The following is a 17,035-nucleotide window of genomic DNA, read 5'->3' on the forward strand; positions in this document are numbered from 1 at the left end:
GGAGGGTGAAAGGTGACACTGAAGCAGGATGGCAACGATTGGGACAGTATCATGTAACAGGTACTTAAGTGGTGGAATTAGCATTGAAATTTGTTATTGGCATGGTGAAGTGGATGAGGAAGATCAAAAGACATCTTAACTATATTTGGGCTGTTAGTGAAACTTCCTCACTCAAGAGTAATTTTACCATTTTTGTAAGTGCCGATGCATGTGTTAACTCAGTTGATAGCACCACAAAGCTGTGACAGTCTACTGTGTTTTCAAGTTAGCAAGAACTGAATAGCAGGGAGCTTTTTCCTTTGCTTTGCTAATCAAGAGCCATTAAACTTCACTGTGCATTCTAAGCACAGTGTATGTATTTGGGGAAAAAAATGCTAAAAGGCCATGAGGCTCTGTCCAAACTCTGTGGTGGAACCTGTCAGCCTGTGTGGCCTGATTCTCTCGTCCAATGAGTCCGTTAAAGTGGGAACGCCAATTTTGGAAACTGTATTTTCAGGGTTTACAATATAGCTCAGAAAGAGGTCAAAATGGATGTTTTGATATCCATTTGGACTGGATAGAGCTCTCTCCAGGTTTCTTTGTGTTTTTTGAATGTGCACTAAAAGAGCTGAAGTTGCTGGGCAAGTAATGTGAAGATACAAACGTGTACTTGTGTGGAAGACAAAGGAAAGATCTGGGAGTCAAAATATATAACACATAATGAGACAAAATGATTAATGGATTATTTATTTATTCATTAACTAGATAAGTATTTATGGAATTTCAAACATTGCAAAATGTGCAGTGGGTATAATGGTAGAATTAACAGAGTCTGGAAGTGAATTTTAATACTCAGTGGTGAGTACTGTGATTGGATTATGAAGTGCTGTGGGAATGGATGCATCTAGCCATGAATTGTTTCCTCTTAGGCTCAGGGCTATTTACATCATTAGTAGAGGGACTAGGTAGGAAATGCACAGTAATTCATTTATCAACCAATATTTAATATTTACCCATGCTTCAGATATTGAGCTAGGTTTGGGATGGATTTAAGATTAATCAGATGCTCATCCTCTCTTAGACATTTATAGACCAGTCATGGTAAGATATAGACAGAAGTGACTTTGAAATTTAGAGTCCATACTAAGTACCTTGGCAGAAGAAGTACTTCAGGACTTGAGCAAAAGGAGTTGAGTCCAGTTAAGACATCTATCAAGAAAGTTTTCAATATTCAAGAAAACATTAATAAAAACAAAATAGGTTTGGAAACATAATAGAGGAATTGGACTTACTGTCACTTGTTGTGAGAAGGCCAGCCATTTGGTACCAAGTCTGGCCATTCACTCTTTTGTTTTGGGGTTTTTTTGTTTTTTGGCCACACTGCACAGCTTGTGGGATCTTAGTTCCCCGACCAGGGATCAAACTCATGCCCTTGGCAATGAAAGTTCAGAGTCTTAACCACTGGACTGCCAGGGAATTCCCCATTCACTCTTTTAAACATTTGACCTCAACTCTGTGCTCATTCTGCTTCCTTCCTTAAGTTACACCCTCATTGTCTCACTCCTGCACTGCTTCTCAGCAAACCACTCTGTCTTCTCTCTCAGGTCCTGTCTTATCAGTCTGGACTGCTATAACAAAGTACTATAGATTGAGTGGCTTATAAACCACAGAAATTTATTACTCACAGTTCTGGAGGTTGGAGGTCTAAGATCAGGGTGCCTCCATGGTCAGGTTCTGGTGAGGACCCTCCTCCCGGTTGCAGACTGCCAACCTCTCATTGAATCCTCACATGGTGGAGAGTAGAGAGAGAAAGCAAGATCTTTCATGACTCTAACAAGGACACTCATCCCTTCATGAGAGTTCTACCCCCGTGGCTCCATTTAATCTTATATTACCTCCCAAAGGGTCTACTTCCTTATACCATCACACTGGGGCGTAGGGTTTCATCATAGGCATTTTGGGGAGACACAAACATTCTGTACATAACAGGCCCCTCATAAGTTTCCTTCACACTGAGCAATCATTTGGCTCCCTAGGAAACCGGCTTCCATGTTCACTTACTGGTTTATCTCCAGTGCTTCCTTTGACTAAAGCAAGTGTGATCATCTGGTTCCAATAACCTCATCTCCCATCATGTCACCCTTAAAACCACAGTGCAACTATTTGAAAGTTTTTCTTTTTCTCTAAACTGCTGTCTTATAACTACATGCATTTTTAATGGACTGACCCCTCAGCCTAGAATTGACCCCTCACCCTGTGGACCAAGAAATATCTATTTATCCTCACAGGACCCAGCTTAATCAACCCCTTTTCTGTGATGTGATCTCTGAGTCTCAGTTTCCCCTTCATCCCTGTTTCTGTTACAGTACTTATCATTTTGGAATTATCCCTTTATAGACCCCCACTGAACTATAAGTTCTTAGAAAGAGAAACCATGTCTATATTTTGTATAATATTTAAAGAATCTGTTAATTTTGATCATTTAATTTTTGGTTTTCTAATAGTCTCTCTATATTTTTTGTAAAATAATAATTTATAGATTTTCAGTATCTCCAATTGTACCCTTGCTGTAATGGATATTGAACAAAAGATTACTGAGTGACCCATCAGAGCAAAGTGTAATGGTGAGTTAGAACTAACTTCATCCCCTAGTTCCATTACATATTCTCTGTGTAATTTTGCACAACTTTGTTGACTTGTTCAAGGTTTAGGTTCATTATCTATAAAATGAGGATAACAGTACTTAGCTCATTGTGAGGATTAAGTGAAATAATGATTGTAAAGTACTTGGCTCAATTCCTGGCATGTCTTATGCTCTTAATAAATTATTTACATTAAAACTATTGCCATTAATTACTGTTTTAACCCAAGCAAGGCTCATCATCCATAAACTTTATTTTCTCCCATCTTTTTAAATAAGAAGGGGCAATAAAAATTTCCATCTTGCCCTCTTTATAAGACTTAAGAAATTATCCAATTAAATATTATATCTTAGAATACTTAAAAAATATAACAAACCATATAATTGTTAATAGTAATTATTATATTTCTCAGAATCTTAGGTCACTTGGAAGAGATGAGGATGTCGCTATCAATTCTCTGTGACTAACATGAAAACTGTTCATAGGAAGTCAGAATGTTGTCATAGTTGATTCTGTTTTACCAAAGGTTAATAATTATAGGTAAGATTAATACAGTCAAAAGTTTCCTTTTAATCATGGCTCACATTATAAATCAGTTATTGCATCTTTCTCCTGTCCCGGTAACTTCCTAATGTGGGTAGAATTATTAGCTGCTGTTCTGCCTCAAAGTACACATTTGTACCATCATAATTAGTCTGGCCTGAAGTGATAGGATGATTAAGGGGTGGTTCTGTCAAGATTTTGTCATTCAAGATTTAAAAGCAACCAGTTCTTAATATCTTGCCCAGGTCATTGTAAAATCTTCAATAATACTGCAGTAGACAAAGGGGTACATATTATTCTTTTACCAAATTATTCAGGACTCTCAAACATTTAGCAAAAATACTAATTTATCCATTCAGAAGCTATTATCTCCCACAAGAGCCATAGCAGTTGGTGAAATAATAGAAACTTCTTCCATGAAGACTTTCTTAACCACTGTGGTCTACATCTTTTCTCTCTATTCCTGTTAAATTTACAGTGAATTCTACTCGGTTTCTCTCTTAATTGCATGCCTTGCAGTACAGTTGGAACTGCTCCTGGTGTGTATTCAGCTAGATAATTTACTAGCCAAAACAAATTAAAAATTATAAACCCTGGTTTCTTTATCTCTAAAATGAGGATAATAACCTTACCCTGCCTAGCCCCCACCAAAATTTATGTAGTTCAAATGATATATTGGATTTGAAAATAATTTGCAAAATGAAAATAATTATTCGATATTAATTAAATGTTGGTATCCCACAATTTAATTTTTAACTCTTGTTTTATACACTCTCTAAAAACTCCTATTCCTTCCCACAGCCTCAATTATTATTTTTTAGAGCTGATAATCCTGGAATCCATCTCTGTACCTCATCTCTCTCTTCATGATAGGGATATCCATATATCATGTCATATAATCTAAAATCTATCAAATTTAACATCTCCAGGTGTTTTGCACATCACTTTCTCTCCATATGTGTTTTTTTGTTTGTTTGTTTTATCTCAATGAGCAGTACTTCCAACCATCTGGTTACTGCAGCCATGAACCAGGTATACTTGATTTGTCCTTCATTCTTACTAACCATCACTTCTAACCACCCACTAAATCTGGTCAAATACCCCTCAAATTCACCTACTCCTTCAGTTCTGGATCACTATAATAATATTTAAAGAATCATAATAGAATCTTAAAAGAATCTCAAAGAATCTTTAAATAAGATTCTGACTGGCTTGAAGAAGCCTCCTAAATGGCTTCTCTAGTTCCTGACATCCTCCTCACACTGCTAGCGGGATCTTTATAAATAAAGCAAGGAGCCTACTCCTGCCTAATGCCTATAAATAACAGCCATTATTCCCAAGACAGTCTCCAAACTCAAGCATGGTTTACAAACCCTTTAGAGCAGTTCTTCTTAGATTTAATGTGTATACACATGACCTGGTCATCTTATTAAACTATAGTTTCTGATCCAGTGTGTCTAGGGTACAAGTCCAGGACTAGGGTGAGTTGAGCAACACTCCCTAGGTGGACAAGTTAAGGAGCCCTTATTGTCAAGGCTGTGCTAGTGCCAGCCCCATACTTTGCATGAGCCTGAGAGTGAGTGCCTCCTTAAATTATGTGCCTTAGATGCTACATTTGTCAAGCTGCCAGGTGATGCTGATGCTGCTTGTTTTAGGACCACAAGGTGAGAAGAAAATCTTGAATGGTCACTACTTATCTACCTAATTTCATCTCTCAGGATTTCTCACTTTAAACACTACCTTCTAGCCATACTGTATTATATTATTTCTTTCATATCTGGGTACATGTTGTTTCTTCTTGAAACGATTTGTACCCTTAACCTTCTTTGCCTTTGACTTCTACATGTTCTTATAGACCACTTTTTCCAGGATTCCTTCTCCGACTTTGAAACAGTGGGTTAGGTACCTATCCTTTCTCCTTCCACGGCCCCATTTACACCTTATCTTATAGCATTTATCCATTGCCAGTATAATATTCTGTTTAGTTGTCTATTTCTACAAACCAGATTTGTGGATTAAAAATATGGGCTGGTTTATTATTTCAGGTTAAGCAACAAGTATATTTCCTAGTACAGAGTAGACAATTAACATATATTTGATAAATAAATGAAATAATTGAATGTTAAATTTTGTACTTGTGCTATCTTCTAAAATTGACTTTCAAATCCTTTAGCAATATTTTCGTCTAAAATTCTCACGCTAACTTGCAGTGCACTGTATGTACTCAATAAATATGATTTCATATCAATAAAAACAGACAACAGTTTGCCTTTACTGAAGTCATTCAGTGAATAATTTTTAATTATGCACCTGCTAGGTGCTATGATTTCAGTGGTGAACCACAGTAAAGTCCTGGTTTTCACAGCATTTATAGTTTAGGTATTTTCATCATTAAACAAAATTTTTAATGATAAGAATTCAGACATGTGACAAAGGAAAAAAAACAAGGGCCTATGAGATCTGAACATAGGCCATTTAATAAATAAAGTTAGTGGAAAAATAGAAGCAATGGGAGAAGGCAAAAGGAGTTGCCATCATAGGCATGAAACAAAGGGAATTTGAAGCAGGCAAAAAGCAGCATGTAGTAGAAAATGCACTAAACTTAGGTTTGAATCCTGTCTTGCAACTTGTGTGGCCACAGGTAAGTTAGTATCTCCCTGAGTCTCTTGCCCTCAGTCTGCAAAGTAATTATAGCATTGCCTAGCTCTCCAAGCCATTGTGTGGATCAATGATCTTAATTCAGGCTTCACACTTTAATCCAGTAGGATCTGAGAGTGCTGAAGGCAGTTCTGCATGGCCCTTTCTACTTTCTGACATGCCATGTTCCCCTCCCTATGCCTAAGTTGTTTTGCCACATTAGCACAAATGAGTGCCTTTGGATGAAATGCTCCGAAGGTAACTCAGGAAATGGGAGCCATGCAAGAGGCTGAGAGGAGCAGGCAGAGAAGTCATGAGCAGCATTGGGTCACAGAAAGGAGGGCACCCTCTCAGAGTCTTAATGCATGTGGACAGGGGTGTGATATAGGGCAATTGGGATCTGTCTTCAGTGTTAATTAACCTTTCTCACCCTAACACTGCGACAGACAGTAGTGGTTATCTTACTCCCAAGAAAGGGATGTAATTAGAACAGATGGAGAAAATACAGATGAAAAGAAATAGAGTACTTATTCAACTGCAGGGGGTTCACACCCAGGGATTGTGTTTAGTGAAAGTGGGGATTTTTTTTTACCTTATAATCCAGGTGTTTTTCTCAAGCCCCTGAGGTAAGCCAGCTGTTATGTAGAGAAAGGGAAGCAAAATGGAGAGCCTGTTTGAAATCAGATCTTACTAATCTTGGTATTTCTAAAGCCTCATAGTTTTTGAAATATAAAAGATGCTCAATAGATGATTTAAATGAGTTACATGTGTGACATCTCCCTGCAAGAGTATAAAGTCTAGAAACCAAAGAGGACACCAAGAGGCCATAGAATCTTTGCATGCCAGAGCAGGAAGACCCTATAGAATCATCCAGAATCATTTTATCAATTGGACACAGAATTTTGGAGAGAGAAAAAAATCTAGCCTAAAGCTGCACAGCTGGTCAATGACAGAGCGAGATCTAGAACCCAAATTTGTGTTCACTTATTACAACACGGTGATTCAGTCACCCCCATCATAACTACATTTTGATTGTACAGTTAAGAAGCAAGCAATGGCTGGGACCTGTAGAGATTGTAAATATGGATATGAGAATGATATAGGCAATTTAACCAAAATCAGATAGACTGCATATTGTAGAAGAAGCTGCATCAAATTCAATCTATTTGTAGGCTAGCCTGGCAAGAGATGCTGAGCAACCAAGGGACTCTGGGGAATGGCTCATGTAGAGACATGGTGTAGACAAAGGACTTCTGAAGGCAATTAAGCACTTAAAGGAACACTTTTCCCCAAAATTTATCAAGGTATAATTCAAAATTCAAAATTGTATATATATTTAAGGTATGCAACTTGATGATTTGATACATGTATAATTTGTGAAATAATCACCATAAGTAAGCTAATTAATATACCCATCACCTCACATACTTTTTTTTTTAATGATGAGAACACTTAAAATTTACCCTCTTGGCAAATTTCAAGTATACACTACAGTATTGTGTAGGGGAGCAGAATTTGTAACCCCAACATATGTCTCTTTGACATAAGGATTATTTTAAGCTGGTCATTTTCAAGAAATGGCAGACATGGGAGGTCTGAAAACTGAGTAGAAGTTACCCTTTTGTAAAAGACGTTTACATTTATAAGGGAGATCTCTATTTGTAAAGGTGTCTCCCTGTCTGTATCAGGAAGGGAAGGATGACTAAGTCTCTAGAAAATCTTATTAAGGTAGAAGACAGGGACTTCGATCTGCATAACAACCTTACCCTTTTGCTAACTGTGCTTTTCCTGGTAATTTCCCACCACTGACTCTCCAAACCCAGGATCTTTTGTCTTTGGCTGAAGGTGGGATTTAAGGTGAGGGTTTCTGCTACTGTGGAGAGTTACTCAGTTTTCCTGGGTCTCTCGATGTATACATGTTATTAAACTTTTTGTTTTTCTCTTGTTAATCTGTCTTATGTCAACGTAATTATTAGACCAGCCAAAGAACTTAGAAGGGGAGAAGTAAAACTTTTCCTCCCTTGCAATTATTAACCATAGTCACATTATTGTGCATTAAATCTCCAGAACTTATTCATCTTGTATAAGTAAAACTTTGTACCCCTTGACCAACGTCTCTTTCAAGGGAGAGCTTTCCTTGATGAGTCTGAAGACCTTCACAGCAGTTATCTTCAGGGTTATAAAAGGTCCAGAGGACTTCTATTTTTTGTGGATATTTCTTCTCTGAAAAACCAAAACCAAACACACAAAAATATTTTGCCTGCTTTGTTGTGCTTACTTATAGTATTTACTGGCTTTCTATGTTAGAAACTCTGAGTCTGTGGCTATTATGATGGACATCTATTGTACTGTTTGCTTGGAAACCCCCCTCTACTGGAAAGTGGCCCATTCCATAGGACAAGAGGAGAGGGTAATATGTTCAGTTGTGTTTCCCCTCCACTGGCCTAAGGTGATTGGCAGTGAACAGTGAGCCCCTGATGCAAGTCAGGCCAATCAAAGTTCTGGTGGAGTTTGCATCTCTGCTCCCCATTGTATCTGAGGCTCATCTGCATCCTTCCCCTTTCAGCAGTTACTTAAAACTCTCTTGGATTCTGGGAGACATTGGTTTTCCTTAAGCTAGTTGATCTCTTTCCTTCAACCAAAAGAGACCAGATTATGATAGAAATAAAAATTAAAAAATAATTTTGATAGTTCCATTTATATACAAAATTTAAAATCATATACAGTCAACTACTGTATAACACAGGGAACTCTGCTCAATATTCTCTAATAACCTAAATGGGAAAAGAGTTTGAAAAAGAATAGATACATGTATATGAATAACTGAATCACTTTGCTGTATGCTTGAAGCTAACACAATATTGTTAATCAACTATACTGCAATATAAAATAAAGATTAAAAAATAATAAATAAATAACAAAGAGATCATATACAATCATATGTGAACTTTACATACATTTCTGAGAGTTGAATATCATTAGCTCGTTTTACAAAGGGAATAGAGATCTCAGAGAAATCAAATGGCATTTCCAAGGTCACATGGCCAGGGAATATGAAACCTGTGATGTAAGTCTAAACCTGATTTTCTCTTCCCAGTACAGTCCCCAGTCCCTACTCAGGGAGCTTAAAATTTATTAGACGAGTAAAAATAAACAATTAAATATAAAAGAGACAAAAATAAAGCAGATGGCTTACATAAACTGCTATGAATCAAAGAAATAATTTCACCGATGAAGCATTCTAGCTAAGTCTTTCTTATTTTTCTGAGACCAATTCTAACGTGGGGTAGTGGGGTTTTCCCCACACAGCGCCAAATAATTCTCCAGACACCAACTGGGTGCTCCCCTGTAATTCAAATCAATTCTGACAGTATCTACCCAGAGATAACCTCAGGTTCCACAGATTGAGGGCACAGTCCTACAAGCCGGCTCCCCACCAACCTCACCCCCACTTCAGATGCGAATCTCAAGCCTGGTTATTACTTGTATTTTCTGACTGACTGGCTGTGGGTTGGAGGTTCCAATGACCTCCACCTAGGACTTCAGATGCCAGTCAGAAACCCAGGCTGTTAATGTACTTTTGACTGACTAGCTGTAAACCAATGAGGTTCCCACAACCCCCTCCTCAATTTGAATAAATGTGCTAGAGAGGCTCACAGAACTCAGAGAAACATTATACTTACCAGATTACTGGTTTATTATAAGAGAATATAACTCAGAACAGCCAGACAAAAGAGATGCACAGGGCAAGTCATGGTGAAGGGATGCAGAGCTTCCATGCCTTCTTTTTTTTTTTTTTTTTCCCCATGCCTTCTTGACACACTTACTCTCCCTAATCTTAATGCATTCACCCGCGTGCAAGCTCTCTGAACTCTGTCCTTTGGGGTTTTATGGAGACTTCATTATGTAGGCATGATTGATGAAATCATTGGCAATTGGTGATTGATTCAACCTCTAGACCCTCCTCTGCCTGGAGGTCAGTGAGGTGGGCCTGACCCCCTCAGGGTCAACCCCTTCACTGCAAGGTCAGGTCCCCGGCCAACTAGTTCCCATTTAACAGTCTTTCCAAAAGTCACCTCATTAACAAAACAAAGAATACCTTTATTGCTCTCATCACTTAGGAAATTCCAAGGGTTTTAGGAGCTCTGTGCCAAAAATGGGGACAGAGACCAGATACATTTTTCTTCTAGATCACAATATCAGTTCAAAAACATGATAAAAAGGTATTTCCAGTCATGAGATGGACATGAGCAAAAGGAATGAAAAAGCAAAATGTGGCAGAAATTTAGCATTCACAAAGCAGGGCAGTGGGAATGAGACCAGAAAGACATTTAAGGACACTGTTACTGGAGTTCTTAAAGTTGTCGAAGGAATTTGGACTCTATTTCATTAGCGTTGAGAACACAGTGGAAGGCTTGGGGAAAGGAAGAAGATTCTTCACAAAGTGTGGGTTGGATTAGAGATGGGAGGAAATGGAGGTGTGTTGGTGAGTAAAGTATTGTAATGATGCTCATTCCTCCAGAATTTCTAACTTCTGTGTTAGAATGGAAGGGCATGCTTTATGTCCAAACTGGGAACTCGATGTGTATACCCATTCTTATAAAATTTTAGCTCTTTGATCACATGAGCAGCATATCTCTTATTCTTAAACCATTCATCTTATATTAATCCTGAGTCTGAGGCCACCTCTCAGATACCAGCTACTCAGGGCTCCTCCCAGTTCACCAAGGGTGATTCACAGAGTGTACTTCAAGACTGCTATGGGTATCACCTACTGTATTTATACTGCAACTCCCTTTTCTGCTAAATAGCATAAGTTCTTCCTACTCCTTTATAGTCTTACTCATGGCCCAGTTTTTGTCTTTATTTTTCTCTTGCATTGCTCTAGAGGGAGAGAGAAGAAGTTTTCTATTCAAAATAGTTTTGTACATGTGGCTTTTGCAAATTGGGATTGTTTCATTATGCCAACATTCTCAAATGTTATTCATGTAGAATAATTTTCCATGTACTCTTTTAAAGCAAAGTTGGAGAACAGTTGAAAACAACTTTTACCTAAATTGTAGGTGTTCAAATTCCTAGGAAAATTTGAGAGGACAACAGTGAATGAAAAATCCTAATTCCCTTTTTCAGAAAGTTTTCTCTTCCCCCTTTTTATGCTTCTACTGTGTCATATGAATTCCTGGCTTTTTGTAACTGTTCCTTTTACATGCTTATCATCTCAATTAGATAATAAACCCATTAAAGGCCAGTGCTGTATTTTATTAAACTGGATCCCATTTTAGAGGGGCTGCCTCGCTCGTAATGATTCTTTAATCTCTGGGAACTCCTAGGTGTGAGACCCAGCTGCCTTGTCTGCAATAGTTGTCTGTACATCTCTGGCCATAGCAATTTTATCCTAAAGTAAAGAGCTGACTCAGAACAGTCAGATTCTCTCCTCTGGAACAGTGTAATCTCAAAAGGAGAGACAGATGAGCCAAACTGATGATAATATCAAAGAGGAAATTGGACTCCTTTTCCCTAGGTCCTCTGAACTTCCCCACTCCCCACTTCTCCAGAGTCTTAGTCATTCAACTCTGGATTTAAGGAGATACCCAATATTCTTTCAAAATCCCCACTTTTTAAAGTTAGCCTGCATTAGTTTCTGAGACCTTAGTCACAAGAATCATATCTAATTCTGTTTTTCTTTGTCTTTTCCATAACACAGATCTCAGAAAGTTACAGATAGTAAGTGTTCAAGATATAAGCTAAATGCATCAACTCAAAAGCATTGACGTAGACACTGGCTTTTTATTCAGGGTTCAAGCACAAGAGTGGAAAGTTAAACAAGAACTGAGTTAGCTTTGGCTCTTTTACCAAACCACGACCTGACCTTGGGCTGGTCACTTCCTTAGACCATTCCTGTCTGGGCATTTCAGATGAAGAGTTTATATCACATGACATCTTTGTTTGCTTCCAGGCCCAATTCCAGACTCTTGTCTCATATTTATAAAAAAATGCTACAAGGCTTGACATCAGTGCAAAGCTTTTTGGGTGACAAAATGTGTTGGGTCCTCATTTATCTTAATGTTCACCTCCATATGTGCAGGTCTCCATGTACAATGCGAGAGATGATTATTTGTAAGTTTTTAATATGGTAACATCAGAGCTGGGATTGAATCCAGATCCTGCAGCTTCTAGTTCGGTGTACTTCCCTTCATCCCATGCTGCTGCTTCAGCTCCTCTGCTACATGTGGAAACATCTGTCTGACAGTCACCCAGACAGTCTTTCCAGATCACCCTCATTAGTCATGTAACACAGTTAAAATTCTTCCCGGAGAAGCAGTCCTTACCAGTGAGGCTTAAGTTATCATTAGTATTTTAGGCAGCACATGGCATTGATGGAAATCCTGGTAAAGAGGAGATGGTGCGTGGAACAAAACTGGCGTTAAGTGGTCAGAACTGTCTTCTGTGAGTTGAAGGGGACCCTGCTCTTTCTGTAGCACACACCAGCAAATTACAGTTTTTCAGAACTCAGTGTGTGAATGTTTGATCTTGGATGATAGAAAGCGATGGCACTGGAATCATAAAATGTTGACTCTCCCTGGAGATGACTCACATGTTACAGATTCACTCAGATAAATGGAAATGACTTCATTTCCCTGGACTTTGATTACTTGCTCAGTGGTTTTCCAGCTGTGTTCTGGGAAGATCTAGGTTCTCTAGCAGGATCTCAGAAGGCACTTTGCAGTAGCCAGTGTACAGAGAATGTGTACAGAGAGTGTAGAGAGAATGGTGCACAGAAAGGGCTTCAAAGAGCCTCCTCTCCTACTTTAATCAGAACCGCTTTGCTTTGGTGTCGTGTACACTGGATTCTCTAACAGGATTTATTTAGGGGTAAAAGTGAAAGCTATCAAACAACTCTTTCTTAAAATTCTGAAATTGTGATCTCTCTGTTTCTGTCTCTGTCTCTCTTCTTCTTTCTCTTCCTCCCTCTCTCTTTTTTCCTCCCTCCTACCTCCTTCTCTCAATCTTAATCCTAAATGGGGAAAACTAAGGGAATTGCACACTTCCTGAGCAGTGCATCTCCACCAAGGGTTTGGAACAAAGCAAAAAACAGAAAAACAGATGGATTCATACATCTCCAATTCCTGACTGACTTTGTCACTGTGATTCCTCACCTTATCAAGACAAAATTAACACCCACAAAACTGAACTCAGTTTCTCTCTCTGACAAACCAGCTTCTCAACAAACCAGCTGAAGCTCAGTGAAAGGCAGATTTTATTTTTTATCTTTCTGGTTAGCCATCATTAAAACCTTAAAGTTATATTTGACCTATCTCTCTACTTTAAATGCTTCATGCACTTATTTACCTACTCATCCCAACACTTCTTTCACTTCTTTTTTTTTTTTTTGGAATTTCATACACATCTGTTTCTTGATTTCAATCTCTGTTCTTATAATCCTAATTGAGAGAAGCATCTTATTGGATGCTGAGGTTACTGCCATAGCTTCCCTAGTCATTATGTACAGCCATTCTCAAACTCTCACTCCTTCACACAAACGAATCCTCATGGCCAGATTAATCTTTCCAGAATGCTGCTCCTGATAAGTAGTCAATAGGGCTTTATAAATCCAATACCTCTGGATTAGATTTTAAGTCCCTCTATACTCTATCCCCATCTTAAATATCTACGTATGTGATCCAGTCTTTTTTAATACAAAGAATTCACTCTGGAATATTGATTACTTTGCTGTATCAGGAACACATATATTATTTGGATTCAAATAGAGGTAATCTGATTTGGAATTCTGCCTGTTGCATTTGATAGGACTCTGAGTTTTTCAAGTATAAAATAGAAAATGTGACAGCCACAAAACTTTCCTCACTAGGATGCAGGGAGAACTAAATAACATGGTAATAAATCAATTATATGGGGGATTAATTAACTTTATGTAAAGTTAGAAGCCTTTAAGGCACACCCTGTAGTGTATGAGGGCAAATTTCACATTTCCACGTTGTAATATTGCTGCATCTGTCTAAATCACAGGTCTAAGAAGTCAACATACTACATTAATTGAAGCAGTTTCAATATTTATCTCACATTTCTGTGATACTGTCAAAATAATATGTGTCTTCAGAGCATCCTCCTTTATTCTAAGGTTTTAGTTGTTGTTTTTTATTTATGCATTTATCACTTCTATATCATCCTCTCCAACTATGATATCTTTCTTCCATTTCAGACACATATTTCTATTTGCCCATCACAAGGGCTTTGCTCAAATCAAATTCATTGCTTTGCCTTGAACAGACTGCTCTCCTGTGTCATCTTTGTAACAGTCTTCACATTTCATAAAATCCCTGAACCAGATTCCTTGGAATCATCATTGACTCCTGCATTAGTGAACATTTAGGTAGAAAAGCATGTACCACACCACGTTTTTTTTTTTGTTTTGGCCTTGCCACGCACAGCTTGCGGGATCTTAGTTCCCCCACCAGGGATTGAACCCGGGCCCTGGCAGGGGAAGCGCTGAGTCCTAACCAATGGACCACCAGGGAATCCCCCGTATCAGGTATTTTTACGAGAGATTTAACATAGGGAATTGATTATATGTGTTGGGGAGCTGGTGAGAGAGACAGAAACAGAGAGAAGACAGAATTAAGGGCTAGCTATTATCCCTAGGATTAGCAGAACAAAGAGAAGAGGTTGGGATGACTATAATCTAGACCCTCAGTAAGAAGATGCTCCACAGAGCTGGGACTCCTACTGAGAAGGGGGGCGGGGCATTGGGAAGCTCTGACTAGTATCTCTGAGAAGATGCAATGTGACTGCTAAAAGAAGCTGTAGTTTGGAACCCGTTGTGCTGCCAGGTAAAGTGTCATTTCTAGGTCATTGCTGGCAAGAACAGGAAGCAAAATAAGAAGAATCAAGTCCCTTCTACTTGTCTCCTGCCTTCTCTGTAATCCTTAGTTGCAGAACTTCCAGGAAGCTGGGTACGAGAAAAAATGTGTAATTCACAAGTTCAGTCCCAGGAACCCAAAACAGGAATAAAACATGGATTTGGAACTCAGTGAAGTAGCTTTCATATCCAAATGATCACCATGTCCTAAAAATCCTCCCTTTGACACAGTACTAGAATGCTTCACCTCCTCATTTCCTGCAGCCCCACCCCTGGTACAGGCTCTCACCTGTTGTCCAGACTGTCTAAACAGGCTACTACCGTGTGTATCTCATTCATCTCTCAAATCCATCCTTCACACCCGACACTCTAATTACTTTCTCACAAACAACGGTGATCATGTTACAACCTGTTTGGAAATATTTCAAAAATCTCTTACAGTTTCTACACTGTATTGATACATTTTGCTCTGGGGAATCTGAAACATACTTTGCTCCATCTCCACTCAGAACTCTTCTAGAAAGATTTGTCCAGTCTACAAAGAAGAAGAATTTTCCCCACAAACCTTGATAGCATTCTCTATTTTGGCTTTCAGCATTCACTGAGTATCTGTTATATGCCAGATATCAAAAAATTCATATTCTCATTTGAGAATCTGCTGCCATTGCCAAAGCATAAATGTCTCAAGATTGAGTTCTGTGTTTATTTTTTTTGTACCTGCAGTACTCTCTAGAGAACCTGGCATGTAGTAGATGCTGCAAGCTATTTGTTGAATGAATGAATGATAAATACATATGTCTAATAAAAAATCAAGCTATCTGTTTTCTTGTCCTGCTGGGTTTGTATGTTGTTTGTCCACACACAGGTTTCCAGGAGATCTGGATAATACTCCTTAAAGAGCGGACCCTGAATCCCACAGTGCACGTGTGGTCAGGGCCAGGGGCAGGCAGTTGAGGAGATGCAACACTAGTTGACAAGTTTTAGCTTGAGTTCCACCAAGGCCAATGAGTTTTGGGAAAAAAAGTGAAGTTAAAGCAAGAGGGTGGTCTACTGGGGCACCTCATTCTTGTTACCCTTCTCCCCTCTTCTAAGAAACCTGAAATTAGTTCTTCCCTCCCTGTAACCCTGCCTCCTCTTCATTTTCACCTCCTCATTTTTAAACGCCACTGTTTTGGAGAAACGTAGTGCCGTTCCAGCTGCAGGCCCTAAATCATTGCTGTACTTTGGACATGCGCTGGGGAAGGGAGCCCTGTGATGGATGGGGCTGTCCGTATTTACCCTGGGTGTGCGATGGCTGTGGGGATCGTCCCGTGCAATGGGTGTTCTGGGCAAACTCGGCTTGTCACCTCCCCTGCCTCCTCGCACAGTGACAGTGACTGATCGGCCACTTCTAAGGAGAACTGCCCTTTAGAGCAAAAGAACTGCAACGCCCCCTCTTGTCTAAGCACACGTGCACACATGATCACATAACACACGCACACAAATGGCTCACTCTCAATCTGTCAGTGTCACGTTCTTTTTGGCAATTTTGTATTTCCCTGGATAACCTTGCAAACAACAAAGCTGCTTAAGTGTAAGCAGGTGATGCAGAAGCAGCAATCTCTGTCTTTTAAAGAAATCTCCTTATGGGCTTTCAGAGACATACTGCATTGGTCATCCACAAACTTATTGCCCAAGGCAAATTGTGTAAAATACAGGTCATGCTAAAGCCCCACATAAACAGGGCTTTTTGCCTTTAGGCAATCCACCTTCCTGACAGTGTTGACTTGAGTTCTAGAACCAAAGAGAGAAAGAGAAGAGGGAAAGGAGAATACAGATAGCAAAGATACATCACACTTATGCAATTCTTTACAGTTTGTAAGGCATGCCATCCCCTTTTACTCTCAAGCCTGAAGGACAAGAGTATGTATATGTGTGTGTGTGGAGAGAGAGAGAAAGAGACAGATTATGTATTTAATATCAGAAAGGCTGAGCAAGTTGCACTAATTACATTAGCCAGCATCTTTTAGATGCAGAGCATACATCTGCTCTTCAAACTTTTAATCTTGTACCCTTTTAATTTCACTATTTGCCATGTGATCTAAACCTGAGAAAGATTATCATCCAACCACATATCTTTTATAAATCTCCTTTGGGCCTAGGAGTTCTTATAAGTTCTGATAACTAGGCATCAAGACATAGAGGTCATAGTCATGACTTTAATGAGTCCATGGGTGGATCCAGTTCTTCGTTCCAACCCTTATTCTGTCTCTGAGCACGTCACCAAACAATTACTGGTTTGACAGAAATAATTCCAAGTTTTCAGACGACTCATCAAGAATTTTAAAATTTCTTTTTAGAACACATACTTGAATTG

This window comes from Aethalodelphis obliquidens, unplaced genomic scaffold (genome assembly GCF_003676395.1).
Source record: "Aethalodelphis obliquidens isolate GAN/ISIS:26980383/991018 unplaced genomic scaffold, ASM367639v1 scaffold7, whole genome shotgun sequence".
NCBI lineage: Eukaryota > Metazoa > Chordata > Mammalia > Artiodactyla > Delphinidae > Aethalodelphis > Aethalodelphis obliquidens.